The 16,985-nt window shown below is 39.1% G+C and overlaps 1 pseudogene; it reads right to left on the bottom strand.

Annotated features, from left to right (window-relative positions):
* Positions 1 to 9,174: 9,174 nt before the first annotated feature.
* LOC118616985 overlaps positions 9,175 to 16,985 on the bottom strand; it is a 48,865-nt pseudogene continuing 41,054 nt past the window's right edge.

The raw sequence follows: 16,985 nt of genomic DNA, 5'->3' as shown, positions 1-16,985 counted from the left end.
TCCTCACCCAAGGACATTTTTGCATTTATCTTCAGATAGAGTGGGAAGGAGAGATGGAGGAAGAGAGAGAGAGAAACATCGATGTGAGAGAGACACATCGAGTGGTTGCCACCTACACAAACCCAACAGGGGCGAGGACAAACTGCAACAGAGGTATATGCCCTTAGCGGGAACAGAACCTGGGTCTCTCTGATCCACAGGCCAACACTCTAACCGCTGAGCCAAACCGGCCAGGGCCATGAGACTTTTCATTAAGCCTTTGCTTTTCCAGGATGAACAAATCTAGGTAATGAGCTCTTGGAGGGCAGGGCTGATGCCCACTCCTCTGAGTACAGCCAACCCGTAGGACCCACCATGAGACCTAACATCTAAAGATATGGGAAGGGTTGGTTGGATTGTGCATATTCCTCCAAGTTCTGCTAACCCTTTTACAAAGACTAAGACTCCTTTCCACTTTTTGGTTCAAAAGCACTTATTGAGAACTTGCTATGTCCCAGGCCCCACACTAAGCCTGAGGGTACAAAGGCGAGACGACACTGTATTTGTCTGTAAGGGCTGCCACAATGAAGTACCGCAGACTGGGTGGCTTCAACAACAAGAACTTATTTTCTCACAGTTCCAGAGGTTAGATGTCCAAGATCAAGGTGTCTTCAGGTTGGTTCCTTCTAAGAGCACGAGGGAAGGATCTCTTCCAGGCCTCTCTCCTTGGCTTCTCTCTGTGTCTTCACATGATCTTCCCTCTGTGTTTGCGTGTCCAAATTTCCTCTTCTATTGCATTAAAGCCCATCCTAATGACCTGATGTTAACCTAATTCCCTCTGTAGAGACACTACCTATCTCCAAATATGGTCACATTTGCAAGCTAGGACCTTAACAGAAGAATTTTGGTAGGGACACAATTCAGCTCCTAACAAACATACCTCCTATTTCAGAATACTCATATTTAATTGCTCACTCAGATGCCCCGCAACGAAGACCTAGGAAGGTGACTGATGTATTGTTGCTGCCCAACACCTGCCTACTTCTCAGCTCACATTTTTTTTTTTTTTTTAATCCTCACCTGAGGACATTTTTTTGTTTTTTGTTCAGGTAGAGCGGGAGGGAGAGAGAGGAACAGAGAGAGAGAGAGAGAAACATCGATGTGAAAGGGACACATCGAGTGGCTGCCACCCACATGACCGACCAGGGCTGGGGACAAACTGCAACCAAGGTACATGCCCTTAGCAGGAACCGAACCCGGGTCTCTCAGGACCGCAGGCCGACGCTCTAACCGCTGAGCCAAACCGGCCAGGGCTCAGCTCACATTTTTATATCTAAACTGCTCTCACAGTAAATTTCTTGTTAAGAGAATTCTAAGCTCTGCTAACTAGCCCCCTACAGAGAATTAGAGAGACACACTATACTTTCAAAATCCTTGTGGAACTAAAAATCACTGTGGCTACAGTTTGTCAAAAGATATGCATTCAGGTGGGAGATAAAATAGTAGTGAAGTAACTATATAGGTCATTCTAGAAAAAGAAAAAATGTTAGCTGTATACTATCTATACACCTTTTATCTGTATATTTCTCACAATGTGAATTTACTTATCACGGGACTGTCCTCTGTTCTTTGCTTCCTTTCTGGACTGGGTCCCCACAGCCCAGACTTTGATAACCAAAAGTTCACATGTATAAGCAAAATGTCTGCTTAAATGATAAGGCTATAAACCAAAGGCATAACCATCTTAAAGCAAACTGCTCATAGTCTGCTAATTCAATTAATGATATTTACACACTGTCATTAAGTACCATTTAGCTACCCCAAAACATTTCATCTGTAGAGCGCTCCATTTCAGCCAAGCTCATAAAGTTGACTCGCTTGCTGCAGATCAGTTGCTCATCAAGGTTTGGGTCAATTTCTGTTTCTGCATGAGCAACAGTCAAGAATGTAATGGAGGAAAACCTGGAGTCTGAGGAAGGAAGTCAGCCCACTCTTTCCTTTCACTTACGTGACTGTGTGCACTAAAGAGAAACGTAAGTTCTGTTTACTTTATAATTACAAAGAATAACAGGGCCATTTCCATTCTATTGTCCATGAAACCTAGCGTTTAAGCTGCTCTCCTAGACACATAGTGTGTTTAGCTGGTTGTAGATTATATTCTAAGGTCATCTTGTTATCGTCAACATGTCACATGGGAAAACCCAAATTTACCAGCTGTCCTTTTCTCCACCAGATCCATATTCTTCTCTTAAGTTTCCTGTCTGGGTTCAGAGCATAAAGATCATCCCAGCTGCCCAAAGGAGATATCTTAGAACCACCTCTCTTTTCTCTCCTTTACTTTATATCTCTACTCAGTTCCCAAATTCCACACTTGTTCAACTTTATTGACTTGCTATCATATGCCCGGCACTAAGCTAAGCACTGGGGAAATAAAGACACATTACACATGGTGCCTTCTGTCAAATAACTAATAACATGGTTGGAAAAGAGAGTTTCTTGTTTTGTTTTTTTATCAACTACAGGAATAAAGGCCATGACAGAACACTGTCTGGGTGTTTGGGGAGCTCAGAAGCAATGTGCTTGAAGGGAATATAGAGAATAAAAGAATTATATAAGGTGCAGGTTGGGGCAGGAGAAGGAAGCAGTTAGCAGTGTGGAGGTGTAATTTGAAGAACACGAAAATGCACACACAGGAAGCTGTGTGATGTCACTGGGGAACCACCAGCTTTCTGGAATACGAGAGCAGTCTGGCGGATTGGTAAGAGAGAAAATTACATGATAAAGCAAAGAACAGATCTTAAGAGTATGTTGTGTTTTAAGTTATGGGTGATCCGTTAAAGGCTTGTAAATAGTGGCACAATTAAGTTCTGTCCTAGAAAGCCAGTTCTTTCTGCACTGGGTAGTTAGATTGGGTGTGTGGATGCAGATATGCTAAGGGAAGACATCAGATAGAAGCTTTAGGTAAATGTGGAAGAGAAAGAGAGAAAATTTTCTTAAATTGCTGTCTCCATTCTCCTCAACATTAGCTATAAATAAGAGTGAAATAGTGTAAAAGGTTTTTGTGGGTTTTATTTAATCAGAACATCAATGCATAAAACTGGATGTGCAATGGTGATTCCAACCAGGAAATATTGGTTACCAAAACAGCCACAGAGAAACCACATTGCAGAAAACTGGTCGTATAGTATAATTGCTAAGATACAAACTTCAGTGTAAAACACATCTTAGTCTAAATTTTTAGTGGCAGAAACTTAAGCAGGTTACAGAACCTCACTAACCCTCAGTTTATTCATCAAACAAATGAGATTGATAATCATGTCAACCTCTTAGAATGATTGTGAAGAAAACAGACTAATGCATATTCTTAGCACAGCATCAGACACACTGTAAGTAACCAATAAACAGCAGCTATCTTTATACCAGTGGAGAATTGTTTGCTTCCACAATAAACCTGCAGTGGACTGAAGAGGAGAGTCCTGGACTGGGACATCTGGGTCTATTTTTTATTAGTTATTTAACTTTACATAAGCTACTTAATATCTCTGACTTTTTATTTTCTCCAATCAATGGAGACAACATTCTTGTTCTATTTATGTAATAAGGTCATTTTGGATATGAGATAATACACGGGAAAGTAACCTGAAGAGTCTAAAGTAATGAATACATATAAGAAATTGTTGTCTGACCTTGGGACAGTTCACTTTGGGCAGTTCTGGCCACATAGAGGTAATGATGCGCTGCCGAAGGGCGGTGGACTCCGATGAGGGCTCTGGACTCCAGCCCCAGGACTGCCACTGGCCCAGGACTCAGGGCCAGTCACTCCATTCCCTCATCAACAATACACCCCCTAAACCAGCTTATGGCAACTCCAACAGTCTGTCTGCCTTCTCCACTAAGACAACTTGAAATGTTCAGTATTCCACATTTTCCTCTAGGCCAACAAACTGCACTGAAATGAAGCAAAGATAGGATTCACTATAGGTCAGGAATCTTCTGACCCAGAGTCAATGTAATCTCACACGATTTAGTTTTTTACATGCTTTAATCTGTGATGACATTCAGAAATGAGCAGATTAAATACAATTAGCCCACCAGAACATAGTCATCAGGCTTTAACTTGAAATGGATTTGCACACACCTTTAGACTAAAAGAGAGGACCTGTGGAAAGAGTCTAGTCTGAACCATAGAAAAAGCCTCTGGTAATAAAACTGAGCAAAGAAAAATAAACATGGGACTTACTATCTATTTCTTAGTATTTTCCAGACAAATATAGAATAGTTATTTGCTATTATTTCCTGCCATTCAAGTTTCATCTCTCTACAATATAACAATTTCTTTTTACCATAAGAAATATAATCAGAAAGGTTAAAAAAAGAAAGGCTAAGGGTAGATAATGTTATGAGAAAATTATTTTTCTGGATGAATCAGTCGACACCAAGCTTTCCATTATGTTCTGAGGTTCAAGAGCCTGAACTGTAAACCCAGTGGAAAACTACATAGGATTTTATTGCTATTGATATTGAGGTTTATTTTGAGTTGTTTCTCTGAATGAAAATCATTGTCCCCAAAAGAACAAATGGCAAAACAGTTCATTTAAAATAAAATTCTTCAACCTTAGCACGATTGCATTTTGAACCAAATAAATCTTTGTTGTGAGGGGCTGTCCTGTGTCTTACAAGGTATTTGGCAGCAACCCTAGCCTCTGCCCAAGAGATGCCAGGAGTCCTCACCCACCCCCAGTCACGGCAATCAATGTTTACAGGCAATGCCAACTGTCCCCTAGGGAGACAAAAATCGCTTCCTTTTGTGAATCACTAGTTTAAAGAAAGCCCGCATATACTTGCCCAGTTCCAAATCTGCATCTCTCCACCTGTCATTATCACACTGAGAACATCCTTTATCCATGACAATATGAAACAAGACAGTTATCAGTGAGGAAGAAAATTCTGTTTCCTCCTCAGGAGGAAAGAGCAAATGACAATTCACCAGGGCAATCTCCAAGAAACCACTCATTCCATGAATTATCATTTGCAAAACATTGGCTGGGAGTCTCAAGTACTCCACAGAGGGTGTGGAAAGAAGGGGGCTCGTGTGTGTGTGTGTGTGTGTGTGTGTGTGTGTGTGTTCATTTCTATTTCCCATTTCAATATATAAAATTTAGAGGCCTCTCTCTTTTTTTTTAATGATCTCTTGTTATAAGTTTTCTCCATATGTCTCTTTAACTTCCACCACCACCCCCCCAAAAAAAAAACAATCTTTGAAGCTAAAATTTGTGATAAAAATTATTCCAGAAGTGCCCTGGCTTGTTTGGCTCAGTGGTTAGAGTGCTGGCCCAATCATGGGTTTGATTCTGGTCAAGGGCACATACCTCAGTTGAGGTTCAGTCCCGGCCATGGTTGGCCTCCCTCTCTCCCTCCCTCCTTCCCACTCTATCTGAAGATAAATGGAGAAGTATCCTCAGGTGAGGTTTAAAGATATATGTACATATTCCAGAAGTAAACACAGGACACTGTTTGAACATTTGCCTCTAGAAAGGGTAGGCTAGGTAGTAGGCGGAATGGGGGGATCGTTAGATTGACTTTACTGTATTCTCATCCACGCTGTCTGAACACTTTATAACTTGCCTAAATTTGTTTTCGAGTTTAAAGGACTAGTTATCAAAATAAATTTAAATTATGATCTGCCACTGACAGTACACAGGATAATGTGGTTTTAAATTAGAAGGCAGCTGCCAACACTGATTCCCCCTATAGAGAAAATAGCAATTATTTGGGTCTGTGATTTGAAAGTCTTTAATATTCTTCCTGGATGACAATATAGTTCCACTGCCTGTAGAATAAATGATGCAGAGAGATACCAGATGAACTTGAGGCTGTTGCATAAAATAGAATCCCTGGTCCCTAAATGGATAGGGGAATTCTGAATGGCCTGTTGAGTAGCCTATTGCTATTACACACATCAGACCAATAAGGCTCTGTGAAGTCTGCTGTAAAGAAGCCTGTTTGGTCTCATTTAAACTGTTAATAGCCCACAGAGTTAAGGGTCAACACACTTAAGAAGCACTTATGTGGAAACATAAAGCCAACTAAAATTTGTGAATAAATAACAAGAATTTGATTAGAGAAAATGAAGTAATGCTAAATAGATAGACACATAGAGACTGAGATAGAAGATTAGATAAATAGGTAGATGATAGATAGATAGATAGATAGATAGATAGATAGATAGATAGATGGCAGATGGTTAGTTCTATCTGTAATGATACTTCAAACTGTTTAAACATTCACAAGCCTGAAGGCAACAGCCTAACTTAATTAACACATTGAAGTTTCACCCAGCAACTGATTTTATAACTCTGATACCTGAAAGGCATTTCTATTATCATGAAGATTTTCTGTTACTATAATCATTTTGAGATTAGTTTACCATAACATAATAATATTTACCTTGGCTTTATGAATGGTCATGGCATGTTCTAATGAAACATATATTTTTATATTTTTTAGATTTTACTTGCTAATATTTTATCAAAGACTTCTGTGTCTATGTTCATATGGAATATTCATCTGTAATTTTCTTATCCTGAAATGTCCTTTTCAGATTTTGGTATCAGGAAGATGCTCAAAATACAAGTTAGGAAGTGTTCTCCTCTCCTCTATACCTCGAAAAAGTCTGTGTACGATTAGAAGGCATTCTCTCCTTTAGATGTGTAATGGTGTTTGTCAGTGAAGAATATTCACGGAGTTTTCTTACTATTGCAAATTCAGTTCTTCTCATTGACGTAGGGTCGTTTGGAGATTCTGTTTATTTTTTGGGGGGTGAAACAGTTTTATTTTTTTTAATTTCATGCTTCAAATTCATATATGCACATTAAGTAGTACATAAACTTGTCTTTAGGATATAATTGAGTTGGGCAATGTTAGCTCACCTTAATTTATTTGAAGAAATACAACTTGGCCAGTCTGCCTAAAAATATTGAAAAAGCTGCCAAATCAGAAAACAGGGCACTTACAATCGAATTTTTAATTGATCCCTCACAATTTTATTTTTATTTACTATTGGGTTAACGTTATACTTGGCATTTATTTTTAGGGAGGTAAAACATGGTATCAAGGTAATTCTGCAATAAATCACATCTTTTGGGCAAGTAGTTCCCTGGTTGCACTTACTGGTGACCAAATAACACTGGCATGATTAAGCATATTTGTGTCATAGGTTACAAACATTGTTCAAAATCAATACAAATTTTCAAGGTTAGATGGATCCTTTGACAGTTCATCTTTGGGCATAAGGAATAAAAATTAAAATAGTCCCATACTGCATTTCATATCCCTTATGAAGGGTTTTAGCAGGTTGATAAACCTTTTCAGTTATAGTTATATAAAACTTATTACACTATGATTTATTTTGAAATATAGTTTACAACCAGATCAATTATAACACATACACTGGCACTTAAGCACAGGGCAAACATTAAAAACAAATGATTTTGGACCTTTAAAATTAGGCCCTAGTGTAAGAAAGAGTCCATGCTCTTCCATTCGGCGAATTCATACTAAAATACTCTATTTTTGTAAGATGAATGCCAAAATTGTACAAATGCTACACGTTCATTACATATATTTACATGGCTCTTTTTTTCCTAGGTATTCAAAACCTTCACATTACTACATAGCTCCCTACTCGAAGCAAGCTTTGCAGGGACGATGAGGCCAGATCACCGTCAGAATAGCCCGTAAAGTGCCATAATACAAAAAGGTGTTATGAAAGCTACTCTGACCACCAAATACTGTTTCTATAAAAAGTGGTTTTGGCACATTTGTTAAGAGTCACCTATCTAGCCTGGCAAGTGTGGCTCAGTGGTTGAGCCTCAGCCCATGCACCAAGAGGTCACTGGTTTGATTCCCGGTCAGGACGCATGCCCAGGTTGTGGGCCGGATCCCCAGTGTGGAGCATGTAGGAGGCGGCTGATCGATGTTCTCTCTCATTGATGTTTCTATCTCTCGCTCCCTCTCCCTTCCTCTCTCTCCAAAAATCAATAAAGAAAAAAAATGTTTAAAAAAAAAAAAAAAAAGAGCCCTGGCCGGTTTGGCTCAGCGGTTGGAGCGTCGGCCTGCGGTACAGAGAGACCCGGGGTTCGGTTCCCGCTAAGGGCGTGTACCTCGGTTGCAGTTTGTCCCCGGCCCTGGTTGGTCGTGCAGGTGGCAGCCACTCGATGTGTCCCTTCACGTCGATGTTTCTCTCTCTCTCTCTTCCTCTCTCTCCCTCCCGCTCTATCTGAACAAAAAATGGAAAAATGTCCTCGGGTGAGGATAAAAAAAAAAAAAAGGAGTCACCTACCCATTGCATCAAGAAAGGGAGCCACTGGAGGATTCTATGTCATCCTAAATAGCTCCTAGTGTCACTTCCACATGCACAATATTCAGTTTACTGAACTGCATCTATTCTGTAAGGAAAATACACATTTTCTTCTGGCGGTTGTTGGCATGTTACTGGTTTAGGCATTTCTAGGACATTAAACTTTCAAATACTCAACTAGTTCTTAATCCCTCTCTTAACTAGATGCGTATAATCAGATTCACTAGCTTTCAATAAGTAGATCTGCTGACTTCTGAGTGATCATCTTAAATCAGTATTTTATCCCAACAAGCAATAGAAAAAGTTGATTCCTTTATCATTCCCCAAATCTAAATGTGAATGATTTCACTTAAGGGTTACTCAATTGAGTCCAGCTGGTGTGGCTCAGTGGTTGAGCATGGACCCATGCACCAAGATGTCACCAGTTCAATTCCTGATCAGGACACATGCCCAGGTTGTGGGCCCAGTCCCCAGTGGGGGCCATGCAGCAGGCGGCCAATCAATGTTCTTTCTCATCAATGTTTCTATCTCTCTCTCCCTCTCCCTTCCTCTCTCTCTGAAATCAATAAAGAAAAAAAAAATTTTTTTAGAGTTACTCAATTGAGAACACTTAATATCAAGTACAATGATTGGAAATTTAGCTACTTTAAGTGGCACTAATACTACCATTCCATCACAGTGCATGCAACACAAAACAAGATGATGTCTAATTGTATTTTCTACATTAATTAGCGGTTTGACACAGAGATTAATTACCTAGCATTGAATTTGGTATGAAACAGTTGACAACTATCCTTAATTATTACTAAATTTAAACATCAGCACCTTATCTTATTTTATACCTGTACTTTAAGTAAGGTTTGAAGTTGAAATATCATTATTTCCTTATCAGAAGGGTTAAAGAAAACAGGGACCCAGTGGCTGGGTGATTCAGGAAGAACACTTGGTGATGGTGGCTTAAATTTGGTTCCAGCCTAGTTCTGATGAGTTTGAGACTTACAGAGTAAGCTGGGAAATGATAAACTGGAGTTCTCATTTGGATTATTTGGAAAATGTCTGTTCTTCCCCCCGTTTTGCATGGTCTGCCATGCATAAATATACCCTCTTTCTTTTTTCTTATGAACAATCTCCATCTGGGAATTTTGATCCTTGGTCTTCTGTCTATTAAGTTGTTGTGGGTTCTTACTAACATTTCTAGATTGAGGGGCTGTTATAGCTCTCTCTACCACCCATCCTCAGCTTGTCACCTTTCAGTCTGCTTTTCAGACTGCAGGATTTCTGCTATCTCTACTCTTTCTAGCTGCCAAGCCCAGCATAATAGATGTTGTTTCTTTGTCTCAATACAGAAGTTTTCATGGACCAATCTGCTGAGTGCAGCCTAGGAGCTGAGGCCAACATCTGAGTCTCCTCAGCACACACATTTGAGAGAAATCCAAGCGACTTCAAGCTCAGTACTGTGGCCACAGCTCCTGGGCACTGAAGCCCCTCCCTTTCCAGGGAGAGAGGAGGTAGGAAGGAACAAAGCCTACCAGCTAGCTGCTAACCACCTCAGCATCCCAACGACTTCTATTTATTCTTACATGCATTTTGGTAATGTGTCTATCAAAAATTTATTCATTTTATCTAAATAAGCAAATTTACAGGCATAAAGTTGCTTTTAATATCCCCTATTATCCTTCCTGTGATGTTCCATTTTTTTTTAATTTTATTTTTGTTACAGAGGTTTCTCCTTTTTTACCCCATTGACACCCTCCTCCCCATCCCCCCTACCCCATCCCCAGCTTTGTTGTCCATGTCCATTGGTTATGCATACATTCATATAAGTTCTGTGGTTTATCTCTTTCCATACCCCACCACCCCTTCTTCTGAGGGTTGTCAGTCTGTACCCTACTTCCGTGTTTCTTGGTCTACCCTATACCTCAGACTGTTATATTCATTATATTCCCTATATAAGTGAGATCATGTGGTATCTGTCTTTCTCTGTTTGGCTTGTTTCACTTAGGATAATAATTTCCAGGTCCCTCCATGTCGTCTTAAAGGATAAGAGATCTTTCTTTCTTACAGCTACATAGTACTCCATTGTGTATATGTACCACTGCTTTTTCATCCATTCATCTACTGATGAACACTTGGGCTGTTTCCAGATCTTAGCTATTGTAAATAGTGCTGCTATGAACATGGGGATACATATCGTCTTTCTGATTGGTGTTTCAGGCTTCTTAGGGTATATTCTTAGAAGTGGGATCACTGGGTCACATGGAAGTTCAATTTTTAATTTTTTGAGGTAACACCATATTGTTTTCCATAGTGGCTGCACCAGTCTGCATTCCCACCAGCAGTGCACTAGAGTCCCCTTTTCTCTACACCCTCACCAACACTTGTTGTTTGATGATTTGTTGATGGCAGCCATTCTGACAGGTGTGAGGTGATACCTCATTGTTGTTTTAATTTGCATCTCTCTGATGATTAGTAATGTTGAACATTTCTTCATATGTCTCTTGGCCATTTGTATGTCCTGTTTGGAGAGGTGTCTATTCAGCTCCTCTGCCCATTTTTCAATTGGGTTCTTTGTCTTCCTTTTGTTGAGTTGTACGAGTACTCTATATATTTTGGAAATTAACTCCTTATCTGATGTATCATTGGCAATGATGTTCTCCCATTCAGTGGGTTGCCTTTCCATTTTGATGGTTGTTTCTTTTGCTGTGCAGAAGCTTTTCAGTTTGATGTAGTCCCATGTGTTCATTTTCTCCTTTGTTTCTATTGTCTTAGGTGATGTATCAGTGAAAATTCTGCTGTGTATGATGTCTGAAATTTTGTTTCCTACATTTTCTTCTAAAATTTTTATGGATTCACGGGTCACATTTAAGTCTTTTATTCATTTTGAGTTTATTTTTGTGTATGGTGTAAGTTGATGGTCTAGTTTCATTCTTTTGCATGTAGCTGTCCAATTTTTCCAACACCATTTATTAAAGAGACTGTCTTTACTCCACTGTATGCTTTGTCAAATATTAATTGAGCATATTGCCTTGGGTCCATTTCTGGGTTCTCTATTCTGTTCCACTGGTCTATCTGCCTGTTCGTGTGCCAGTACCAGGCTGTTTTGATTACCGTCGCTTTGTAGTACAATCTGATATCTGGTATTGTGATCCCACCTACTTTGTCCTTCTTTCTCAAAATTGCTGTGGCTATTCGGGGTCTTTTTTTGTTCCATATAAACTTTTGAAATATTTGTTCTAGTTCTGTGAAATATGTCATTGGTATTTTGATGGGGATTGCGTCGAATCTATAGATTGCTTTGGGTAATATGGACATTTTAATGATGTTAATTCTTCCAATCCATGAACAGGGTATGTGCTTCCACTTTTTTATATCTTCCTCTATTTCTTTTTTCAATGTCCTGTAGTTTTCTGTAAATAGGTCCTTTACTTCTTTGGTTAAGTTTATTCCTAGGGGTCTTAATTTTTTTTTACCGCAATGGTAAGTGGGATTGTTTTTTCAGTTTCTCTTTCTGTGAGTTCATCATTGGTGTACAAGAATGCCATCGATTTCTTGACATTAATTTGGTATCCTGCTACTTTGCCAAATTCATTTATTAACTCTAGTAGATTTTTGATGGAGTCTTTAGGGTTTTCTATGTATAGTATCATGTCATCTGCAAATAATGACAGTTTTACTTCCTCCTTCAACTTGGATCCCGTTTATTTTTTCTTCATGTCTGATTGCTGTGGCTAAGACTTCCAGTACAATGTTAAATAAGAGTGGTGAAAGTGGACATCCCTGTCTTGTTCCTGTTCTTAAGGGAAATGTTTTTAGTTTCTGCCCATTGAGTATGATGTTGGCTGTAGGTGTTTCATATATGGCCTTTATTATGTCAAGATATGATCCCTCTATTCCCACATTGCTGAGTGCTTTTATCAGAAATGGATGCTGGATATTGTCGAATGCTTTTTCAGCATGTATTAATATGATCATGTGTTTTTTATTCTTCATTTTGTTTATGTGGTGTATCACATTTATTGATTTGCAAATATTGTACTAGCCTTGCATCCCTGGGATGAATCCCACTTGGTCATGGTGAATACCTTTTTAGATGTATTGCTGGATTCGATTTGCTAGTATTTTGTTCAGGATTTTGGCGTCTATGTTCATCAGGGATATTGGCCTGTAGTTTTCTTTCTTTGTAGTGTCTTTTTCTGGTTTTGGGATTAGAATGATGTTCCATGTTTAATTCCTGGTATTGATCACTTATTGAGGGGAGGGAATTGTCCCTCTTTTTTGTGTGTTTTTTTTTTTGTTTTTTTAGTTCTTGCTAAGGTTTTACATTTTCTTAATCTTTTCAAAGAACTAGTCTTTGGTTTTTGCTTCTTTGTTGATATTCTTTATTGTTGGTTTATTTAATAATTTATTTATTTTTGCTATCTTTATTAATTACTTTATTCTCCTTTGGATTTAACTTGCTTTTGTTTTTCTACTTTCTTAAGTTGGAAACTTAGATCCTTAATTTTATATTTTTTGCCTTTTCTAGTACAAGCATTTAATATTACAAATTTCCCTCTAAGTACTGCATTAGCCACATTCAACACATTTTGATATATTGTATTTTATTACCATTCTATCTTAAATATCTTCTAACTTCTTCCAGTTTATTCTTAAAACATAATTTAGTCTTAAAACCATGGCTTATTTGTAAACGTATTATTTAGCATTATAACTGGTCTATAAATATGAGTCCCAACAATCCCCCCCACACACACACACACACACACTCCTGGTACATACATGTTACTCATTACATAAAGATGGAGATTATTTCTTTTCCCCTGGATTCTGAACTGGCCTTGTTAACTGGCTTTGACCAACACAATGCAATAGCAGTGCCAGTTCCTAGCTGAGTCCATCTAATCTGTAGTTGAACTGGGTCTGGATTCAATGCAGCTTTATTTTAATTCTAGTCAACAATTGCTTTAAATGTTTCAAAGATGTGGTCAGAAATTTTATATGAATAGCAGCAATGCTTTAAAGGTCTTTCTTTGTTTTACAGCCTATTTAGCTTTTAAGTCCTCTGTGGAATCCCTTTGCTCTTCTGTCCCAAATCATGAAGATATTTCTCCAACCTGTTTTTCCACTAGCCCTCAGTATACGGTTCCCTTGCAATCAGTAAATTCCTCATGTCCCAGAGGGATTTCTTGAAGCTTTCCTGAGCTGCCTCAAGCCTTCTGTGTACTACAGGTGATATATATTTGCCCTAAACTCTGTAGAGATACTCAGAAGACTTTACTTAAAACTCCTACCATGCCCCCAGCCTTCAGCATGCTTTCTTTGTACTCTCAGTGGCAAGAATTGAAAAGCAGATATGGCTTTGCTCTCTGATGAGGGTTCTCTTGGGTCCTAATTCAGCAAATCAACCCACATGCAATGTTAAATGTTTATTAAAAGTTTATCTGGTTTCTTCTTACCTAGATTGAGATGAGTTGATGCCTCCTTCTGCCATTCCATCAAGAAAGAGAGTAGTCACAGGTCCTTCTTTTCTAGAAAGGGCTGATCTCCTTCTAGAATTTAATTCACTTGTGATTGTTTAGTTCTTTGCTATTTGAGTTTATAAGAGTGATCTCATTCTTACAGATCTTTTGCAACTTTCTTATCTCAAAACAGAAAGGAAAAGTCCTTGTATTTCAATATACTTAAGGTCCATATCCTTTCACTCAACAGATTAGTCAACAATCAATGATCTCTCAGTACCACTCCAACTTCTTGTGTTGTTTAGAATTCAGATGTGAAATGGATGAGGTGAGATGATGCCACACAAAAGATCAACTGTCAAGAGCTGAGCTGAGCTGCCAGGTGTTGGAGTGTCAATTAAGATAACAAGCCAAAATGAAGCAGGCAAGCCTTTCATCATTGACTGCAATGATAGATGCAAAGATCAAATAGAAAACACGACCTCCCTCACTGTCCCCCCTTCCCCGTGGATCAGCACTGGGTCAGGTGGATCTGCCCAGTGTGGGGAATGGTCTCACTGTGAAGAGAGTCTCAAACACAAGGCTCTTCAAGTTTGATGGATGAGGGTGGGGGTAGGGGCAGAACAGGATGGAAAGGGAAGGGCTAGGAATAGAAAAGTACTAAGTACTGGATCAGAATAGAGAAAAAGTGTCTTTAAGATCCCCCCTCTCCTAGATAAGAAGGTCTCAGCAGAGACACCTGAGAAAGGCTTCTACCAAAGGCCCCGGTAAAGAGGCCTCTGCATGGAGGTGCCTGGACAAGGAACACAGAAATGCATGAGAGTATGGCCGGGCAGAGGGCTGGAGTCCTTGACTGCAACTCCCTCCCGAGTGCCATGCACTGGCTGGGCACCAGGTCTGGGGTGGGGAGGGCAGCTTTCCCCTGAGTGTTTGTCATTTCCTACGGTCAGGCTTTTTAAAAAGTCACATGTAGGCTTTGGGCCAGGAGCTGGACTCATCATCTACCAGTAATCAGCAGGAACTAAGGCAGGTAGAAACCTAGAGACTCCACAGGTACACAGCCCTGCGAGTCTGTTCTCCTGGATAGAGGCTGAAGGCCACTCAGCATCTTGAGAAGCTTTTTTCTAGGTAAGTCCCTGCCAAGTTCTGTCCTGTCTGGAGAAACCAAGACTAGTGGCTTACTGCAAACACAAACAGCAACTAAGCTAGAGTCAAGGGAGAAGTTCTGAGACAGCTTATGAAATTATCGACGAGGCAATGGGATCCTGAAGATTCAAAGCGCCTGCAGTGTTACAATTCTCACAATAAATCAGAATTAAAGGAAAGCTACAGTCATCTTTATCATCCTCATTATCAGTTAGTACTTAATATCAATGGATATTAAATACTATACACTTAAACAACACCTTCAAACAATGTAGCTCCTAAACCAAGACAACGTACATCCTATAGACATGCTTGGACCTGGGGAAAGGCCTGAGATAATGTAGCTGTGCTAATCAATGCCAACAATAATAAAATAAATAAATGGTAAGAACCTCCACTAAAGGCAGTTTCATGTAAAAGTTTAGCTTCTTTTAAAGACTCAATAGGCATTCTTTTACAATGACATATACATAAATTTTGGACTGTAGAGCCTTAGTTTTGTTTGATAGATCAAAAAAGAAAGGTATGAAATGGTTTATAATATCAGCCTGAAGAGCGATTCTGGATAATGTGTGGGGTACTTGAGACAATAAATCACATTTTAATGGGATTTGTAATAAAAAATGCCATGGAAGGATAATAGTGTAAGGGTCTCTGTCATACTATGTAACCAACAATAGTAATTGTCGGTGGTTATTTCCAGAGTCAATGCCCTGTAAAGCATGACATGCAGAAAGAAGTGTGCAATCCCGATATTATCCTTGGTATTAGGCAGATACACCCAGCACCGCCTGCTTGACAGAGCTAAGAGCAAGTGTCTGAATATTTAGATAGCAAAGAGAAAATTATTCCAGTTTCTAAGCCGTCCTTTCCTGTATCTCTTTTCAGAAATAAGTGTGTATGCTCTGTTGTCTGTCCATATACCTGGTTGCTGTCTGTGGTGGAGGGGGAGGGGACAGTGCCTTAAAAATGACCATCACATAAGCCATATAAGTTGGCCTTCACTAGAAAGATGTTTTGTGGGGGTTTTTTAGGTTTTTCTGTTTTGACCAAAGGAAATTTTACTTCTCTGACAGTTTTATGGGCACTGATTTCTGCAAATATCATCTCTAGCTGGCCCTGGCTGACATTTTGCATTCACTGCAAACCATTTCTACTTCATTTCACAATCACCAATAAATGAGTGGTGTCCCTTGGATCCACGGTGTGGCAATGCGGTCAGAGCCAAGGATGCCCACTGAATTGATGCGCTCACAATGAGTCTCTAGCAGTAGCTCATTAGGTCAGTGAAGCTATTAAACAGATGAGATTTAAACTGAACCAAAGGGCCACAGCATTACAAACCCCGTTTGGAATAAAGTTATAAGAGAGCATCAGTTAACCTCTTTCTGAGTGTCTTCCCTGCACAGAAAGCCTGTGGGTGGTGATTCTGTCATAATGATATTACGGCAAACACTCAAGTGTTCAAAACAAAGCAGATTTCAAGAAAAGAATAAAAACAACTCAATATTAGATATAAAACTATTGGTTAAATAATCCAAGTGAATTCTTACTTTACTCTTCATACCATTTCATAAGACTAGGCGTTATGGAATGGGGCATGTCTGGCACTCACATTGCCAGTGCATATATAAGCTGTACACAACAGGTTTCTCATAAAGCTTCAATATTCAGCTTGGTGATTTTAGTAATTGCATTGTTCACTCAAAGGAAAATTTCTATTAATTTGTCTTTCTGCGTATGTTTGCCCTTCTTTTGTGTTCAAGTTCTGCAATAAGAACTCTTAAGAACAGCGCAATGACCAAGAATTGAAATTAAACATTTAATTTTGCTCACTATTTCTCTTTTTGTTATTTCCCAATGTGTTCCAGTAATTTATTTTAATGCTTTTCCACCAGAATCCTTTGAGGGAAAAGGGCAGTCTCTAATTTCCTAGCATTTAGTATATAGTTTGATAAATGCTTGATTATATTCCTTATTCTAAATAATCATTTGTGATGCTTTAAATATAATTAAATAGAAAACTCCCATTTTATTTTACT

This window comes from Molossus molossus, unplaced genomic scaffold (genome assembly GCF_014108415.1).
Source record: "Molossus molossus isolate mMolMol1 unplaced genomic scaffold, mMolMol1.p scaffold_m16_p_5, whole genome shotgun sequence".
Taxonomy (NCBI): domain Eukaryota; kingdom Metazoa; phylum Chordata; class Mammalia; order Chiroptera; family Molossidae; genus Molossus; species Molossus molossus.
The sequence above is the reverse complement of the archived record's forward strand: the minus strand, read 5'-3'. Positions and strand labels throughout refer to the sequence as shown.